At 44.1% G+C, this 6,950-nt stretch overlaps 1 pseudogene; it reads right to left on the bottom strand.

The window, feature by feature from the left end:
• Positions 1-2,718: 2,718 nt before the first annotated feature.
• Positions 2,719-2,837, bottom strand: LOC118607661 (annotated as a pseudogene).
• Between the last annotated feature and the right edge of the window lie 4,113 nt (positions 2,838-6,950).

Genomic DNA, 6,950 nt, shown 5'->3' with positions numbered 1-6,950 from the left:
GGCTGCACCTGTGCTTTTACCACAAAAACTGGGCATGGGAGTATCAAGAGGTACCCAAATAGGTCACCTAGATGTCAATTATCCTGATGATCTAGGTCAATTATTTCTGCTAGAATAGTGGTTCCTTTTTTTGCCAGTTGGTCTCTTGGGAGAAAGAGTGTAAAATGCCCAGGCAGTAGCAATAGTTCAATGATACTCTTGCTGTGTTCCCTAGGGGAAGGGTTCCCTTTCTGCAGAACCTCTAAACCCACAGAGCCCAGAATTGCAGGGATGGGAAGCACAAAGTCTCTCAGTGCGTCACTGGGAGTCATGTTACACGAAACCTTTCCTCTTTCCATCCCTTGGTTCCTGGACCAATATATTCAATCTATGGGGGACACATTATAGAAAGGTTGCTAATTCGAAGCACATATTGTGTCCTGGAGGATGGCACCCCATCCTTGCAAGGTAGCACCTCCAAATTGGCCTTTTAGCTGTGCCTTCAAAAGATCATTCCATCATTCTATCAGACTGACTGCTTCTGAGTTACATGGCATTTGATATGGCCCACTCACAGAAACTTTGCTGTAAAGTGGGGGCTCACTCTTTAAATCTCAGGAATGAAGAGTTGTCTTAGACTCTGTGGGCAGGAAAGACAAACCCATATGCAAATCCATATCTATTACTGACAAAATGAAGCACAGCCCCTTTCAGTATGGCAGGGGTCCAATGTAATCAACCTGCTATCAAATGACTCATGGGCCTCCTTGAGGGATGGTGCCATATGAAGGACTTATCCTTGGTCACTGTTGCTAGCAGGTTGGACATTTGACAGCAGCATTGATAAGATCAGCCTTTGTAAGTGGAAGGCATGCTGTTGGTACCATACATAGTCTCCATCCCTACCAAGAATACTTTACTCATGCGTCCATTGTGTGACACCGTCTGCTTTGTTTAACCTTCTCAGCCATTTTTAAGAGGCAAAGCCTCAGGATGTAAATGCTATATAAATCCCATTCAGCTGTTGATAAGTTACCTAGCGTCACAGCGTGGTGAATGTGCCTGATCGTACTCTTTTTTGAGTCTTGGAGTTTCTGCTCAACTCCTGCCTTTCCATCTACATCACTGACTTCTCCCTGACCTTCCTGGAATGATTTCCATTTCTGAAGCAGACTGCATTTTACATAAAGCATAAAAGTGCTCCGGTTCCCTTTCTTACACCTCTGAATCCTCTCTTGCAGCTGGTGTCCCTCTGTCTTTTATATTGGAAGCATTTGATGTCACTATTCCTCAGCTATTTTCAATTACGCTGTCACTTCCTTTCCCCATCCTCCAAGGCTTTCTGGGTGTGAATGATTTAGCAGGACTCAGTAATCAGATATTTAAAGGGACTGGCTTCTTTTGAAACAAGACCGTTTTTTTTTTTCTACACAAGATTAACCCAGTTAACACCATGATGTGAGTTATATACAGCCTCGTTCCCATGGTGACTATGCCAGGCGATGATCTATCAGTGTTGGGGGCAGACAGGTGTGAAGGGAGCATTCTATTCAAGTTATTTAACCATTTTCTTCATCTGTAAAATAGAGAAATAATAGGAGGTAATAGGATTGCTGTGGGAATTATGTCAATAGACATAAAACACTACAACAGTTCCTGACAATGGTGAGTGCCTTAAGGAGAATTCTGATCAGAGCCATGATGTTCACTGAGCATGTGCAGAACACATCCATGGAAACGGACAACAGCAGGAACATGTCTCCTTGAAAATAAATGTTTCTCACTTGGGAAGGATGAATCCCAAATAGAAACCATCTCTTGTTGCTAACAGGCAAAACGGAGAGAATGATTTAAGTTTTGTAGAGAGAATTTCTTTAAAGGCTGAGCTGATTTAATTATTAAAGATGTATGTAGTGAGTAGGCAGGATAATATCAAGGAGTTCTAAATTATTTACACTTTATTGCTCTCAGTCTGTGGGCGTCTGACGTGCCTCATCTTCTATTGGGGGATTCTGCAGAGTGTTCTTGGCCCAGAATATTTTCTGATAATACATTTCCCTAAGAAGGTCTTGAAGCGTCTTACTCATTTAAAATAATTAGTTTTTTGAATTCCCTATCATAAAGATTCTGCTTTTAGGAATATCTTCTTTCCGGTTGCAGACCGTAGCTGAAGAGATGTTTCCAAGGAACATGTTAGTTCTGAATGTACAATCAACTCTCTACCATTTCTGGAAATCTTAATGTAATGGTAAAAACAATATTAGGAAGGTCTCACCTTCCAGACGCAGCTTGCTGCTACTTCTGCTTACGTCATCTCCTGGTTCCTTGGAGTTTCAAAAGGTCCAAGCATGCTCATGTATTGTATTAGTTAAAGTTAAGCAACTATTGTATCATGCCTACACAGCTCCTGGGCCAGATGCATGTGAACGGGAAGGGGACTGAGAAGTTCCCATGGCACCGAGCTGCTCAGTATGAGAAGGGGGAGAATATTTGGTGAACGGCTGCAAGAAGAATGTTGACAAGGCATGAGGGCTCACTGACTGAGCAGGGACTTTTTCTCCTTTTTAACTGCAAGTAGGGAATCAGAGGCATAAAAGTTCTGTGCTAATTAATTGTGGGTATCTTTTGAGCATCCCAGATTTCATTCTTGCTCTGCCACTTTCATGATGAATAATTATGGGGTCCCAGCAAAGGTCAGGTGTCTAGAATAGGTTCTAATATATCCATTTTTTTTTTTAATGCCTACAGTACCTGGTATTCCTCGGTGGTCTCCCATCCAAGTACTAACCAGGCCCAACCTTGCTTAGCTTTTGAGATCAGATGAGATCGGGCACATCCAGGGTGGCATGGCCTCCATTATTTTTTATCTCAAAATATTCCCAAGACTCCAGAGCCCTGGCTGCAGAAAATAGCCTACACTTAGGGTTCAGGGTGGATGTAGGATGGTTGGGGCACGGGGGCAGGAAGCAGGAGGGTTATACCAGGTTTCCCTTTGACCACTGTATCCTGATAAAGAGGTTTCTATCTAGGAATCCCGATGTCAGGATTCTTACCTAGATTGACAACTTTTGAATTAAGGAAAAAACTAGGAATTTATGAGAGATGACTAATAATCTTAATCAGGGACTACCCATAGCCTTTATTTATTTCCTTTATTTATTTTCTTTTTGTAACATTACGCTCATCTCTGGGTGTCTAACTTCTTGACATTTTGACCGGCTGCAACCAGGCTGATTGATTCTAATGGGGTCTTCAGATGATTAAAAGATATAAAAGGAAGGGTCAAACATTCTCAGCTCCAACCTTCAGGTATGCCTGGTAAGGCGCTGTGAATCCAAACACTATCTTCCTTCCCTTCAGGGGTTTGAACAGCCAGGCAGTCCCGCAGAGAAGCTCCACTTGGGCAGGTCTCGGCAATGCTCTTAGAGGTGATGTATCTATCCCCAGGAATAGGGCGGAGACCAGAAGCTGTAAGCAAGACAATGGACTGAGGATCTCTGATTGAGTAAGTTCATACATCTCAACTGCAATCCTTTGTTTGACATTAATTTCCAGACTCTCAGGGAGATCCTTATTTGAATGAATGAATTCAAAAGAACACCCCCATATTAATTAGTATGGATCGTTTTTTCACTGTTCCTTTAAGTGAGGCGGATGCTCTCGCCGCCCTCGCCCCCACCCGCCCCCGATTCCTTCGGGGGCGATGATCTGGTCCTGCCATTTACCACCCATTTGCCCTGTCCTCTCCTCATTTGGCCTGCATCTCTGAACGCTTTCCAGATCCTCTGCATTTCTTTTCACAAGATCTTTGACTGTTGCTAGTTCTACATTCTGGACAGCTCCTGACCTGTTGCTGTTGCTTTTTACCGGAACTCTGGGTGTGGCCTGGCCATGATACAGGCTCCCAGCTCCTGTCGGCCAACAAGCTAGCTGGCCCTTAATGTGCCTGAGGCCCTTAATGCCTTTTCATTCTTAAGCCTTGGTTTCCCCTCCTCTCAGAGACCTCAAGAGCACCTCAGTATCTTTGCCCTCATGCTACGATAGTTTATTAGATCTATGGAGGCGTTTTCTGACCAAATCCCCGTCTTTTCCCTTCTCTCCCATATTAGGAAGGACCCTTATTTTCTTCAAAAGGAGGCCTCCTGGATACTTTCCTTTCCTTTTTCCCTTACCTTATGTCTATCCACAACAGCCTTGAAGTTTATCTCCAAGTATGTGGGTGTGGGTCCAGGGAGGCGCGGGTCTTTGGGGGAATGGGCCCACAAGGGCCAGGACTGATGACCACCATTCCTTGCTTAATTAGTGTGGCCCCAGAGGACGGGGCTTGAGCAGGTGAGGAGCATGAGGCAGGAGTGCAGTCCCCTTCCCTGGCTGGTTTCTGTCGCACCAACGCACTGCAGACCTGCATCCCATTGACACCCAGGGCAGCACCCTCTTCCCAGACACCAAAAGGAAATAAAATAGCTCTCCTTCATTGCTGGTAACCATAATGGCTGAAATATCCCAACTGCTTATCATGCGCTAAGCTCGGTATAGCAATTATTTTACGTAATCCTTGCTCTGAAAAAATTCTGAAGTAGGTGCTGTTATTCTCCCCGTTCTACAGATGAGGATACTGACGTGACAGAGCTCTGCTAGAAGTTCAGCTCTGAGCCCAGAGCTGGAATGCTTGCCTAGCCTCAAGCCGAAACCAGTCTGTCCTGTTCTGTGACTGCCCTGCCAGAGTCTCCTTAGTTGTCAGATAATTTGGGAAGCTGCATCAGCTCTCTCAAGTGGAGGGGACGCTGAGTAAATGGACGTTGACAGGCACTGTCAACACAGCAGTGAGTTCTGCCCCATCAGGCTAATCCTTGTTCTCCACGTGAAAGCTCCGGCTCCCTGTCACTTTGGGCCATTGTCTGGGCTCCCTCACGTGCATACTGCAAGGTGGTCATCCTTCGTGCCTATTTATTTGGTGTGGCTTGCTTGGGTTCGGTTTTGAGTGTTTATTTATTTACTTATTTTCCCAGGCAGAATCAAATTCAGCCTTTCTGCCCCATCCCATTTTGCAGGCACTGTTCTCTTCTTTGTGAGTGACCGACCATCTGAGGCTAAACCTGCCTGGGGCCATGTCTCATTTTCATTCCTCTACACACACTGTCCTCTATACTTTCGAAGGCCCTTGGGCACATTCCCTCTTCCTACAAGATTGCAACTGTGTACTTTCTGTTGCCTCTCCTAGACCAGCAGTGCCTGGAACCCAGTGGACAGCAAATAAACGTTTGTTGAATGGTTGAATGAATGAAGCTTTTAGTATGTAGAATCGTGGCGGTCTGACAGAACTGCTATTATGATCCCCTTGAAAAGGAGCTTCATGCTTCATTTCAGGATAAAAGTGTTGTGGTAACTACATTGTTATGACTTTTCTCTCTTTCAATAGCTTCTGGTTCATCCCAGTCCTCTCTCACACCTGCCAAACAGAAGCCCATACACTTAGACTCACCAACTAGCTAAGCGAGAGGGAGCCCAGTTAGTACCCCAGCCCACCATTTCCATTTGAGAGCTCTGAAGTAAGCTGAACTTTGTCCTTTTGTTTTGTTACAGTCATTGTGACATCATCGTGTTCATCTCAGCCATTGGGCAGGAGCAGTTGGGCGAGGCACTGTATCAGATACTGTATTCTTACAGGGATACAAAACTTCAATTTTTAGGTCTGGAGGGGAGAATAAGGCTTTATCAAGGCTGCCTGGAAAATCGTGTTCTTTATAAACCCACCTGCCTTATCACTGAGAAGAATGTAATCTTCCCTGAGAGAGGCTTTTAAAGATTTCTCTGTTAATATTTGCTTCATCATTTCGGAAAGTCTTTAGCCAGGCCTGATGAAATAGATATTTCTGGCTGGGTACAAATTCCATTTTCAGAATATTGCTTGGCTCCCTGTTCCTTTCCTCTCCATGCTATCCACCCCCTAGCCTGACTCATCTCTTCTAGAACCTTCTCTGCCCTCCAAACCACTGAGAGTTATTTACTGAGTGCGTTTCCCAGCCAGCTCCTGGATGTTGGCTAGGAAGACCAATTTACAGGAACAAAATGTCTCCAAGTTATAACTGGGTCACAGTCCAAAATTCATTTCAAAAAAAGCTATTGGAATTAACAATATTTTTTTCTTATAGAAACAATGCGGGGTGGCGAGGATTCAGTATATCCCTCTGAAGCCATTTTATCCATAATGAAGTTTAATTGTAATGCAAATGAGGGATATAGGAACAGAATATCTCTGTGATACAGAAGGCGGGGACTGGGATAGGAAGAGAAATAGGAAGAGAAGTGGGATTTCCCCTAACCCCCCTTTATTAAAGCAGTTCTAATCTTAAACCACAGTTTATAATAATTAGGTCTCGTACATGAAAGCTCTTGTAGCTTTAGAGCCAGATACGATTGGAGTTCAGAGTCTGACCCATGTTAAACAAACTTATACCAGCTTGATGTACCAACCAGAATGGCAGGTCCTCACCAACATTGCTGGGTATTGAGCCCTGTGAATAAGCGTGTTGCTGCTTTTCCTCCTTGGAAGCAAATCTGCAAGGGGAGCTGAAAGCGATCAGAAAGCTATGTGGTAGGCCTCACTTAAATCAGGGATTCAACCAGTAAAAATGGGATGGGACATCTTTAGGCCCCATTATTCTCTCCTCTGGCCATAGCATGCATAATCAGGACTCAGGGCTTCCTTCTTTCATTCTTCCTTTCCTAGACCTTCTGGCCCTTTGCTAGATAATGTTTTTATTCTAACTGTGGTGATTTCTTCAATCAATTTAAAGCCAAAATTGGTAGGCTTGGGAGCCATTTAACTCTTTAAAATTGCTATAATATCGTTCACTCTGTTCTGTTCCAACATATGCAGATTTCATAGTTTAACTAGCAGGAAGCATTTAATTTCTTCGTTATTAGAAATCACTTCACTTTGAGTTTCCATGCCTTCCCCTACAATCATG

Source organism: Rousettus aegyptiacus, unplaced genomic scaffold (assembly GCF_014176215.1).
Source record: "Rousettus aegyptiacus isolate mRouAeg1 unplaced genomic scaffold, mRouAeg1.p scaffold_m13_p_8, whole genome shotgun sequence".
In the NCBI taxonomy this organism is placed as follows: Eukaryota; Metazoa; Chordata; class Mammalia; order Chiroptera; family Pteropodidae; genus Rousettus; species Rousettus aegyptiacus.
The sequence above is the reverse complement of the archived record's forward strand: the minus strand, read 5'-3'. Positions and strand labels throughout refer to the sequence as shown.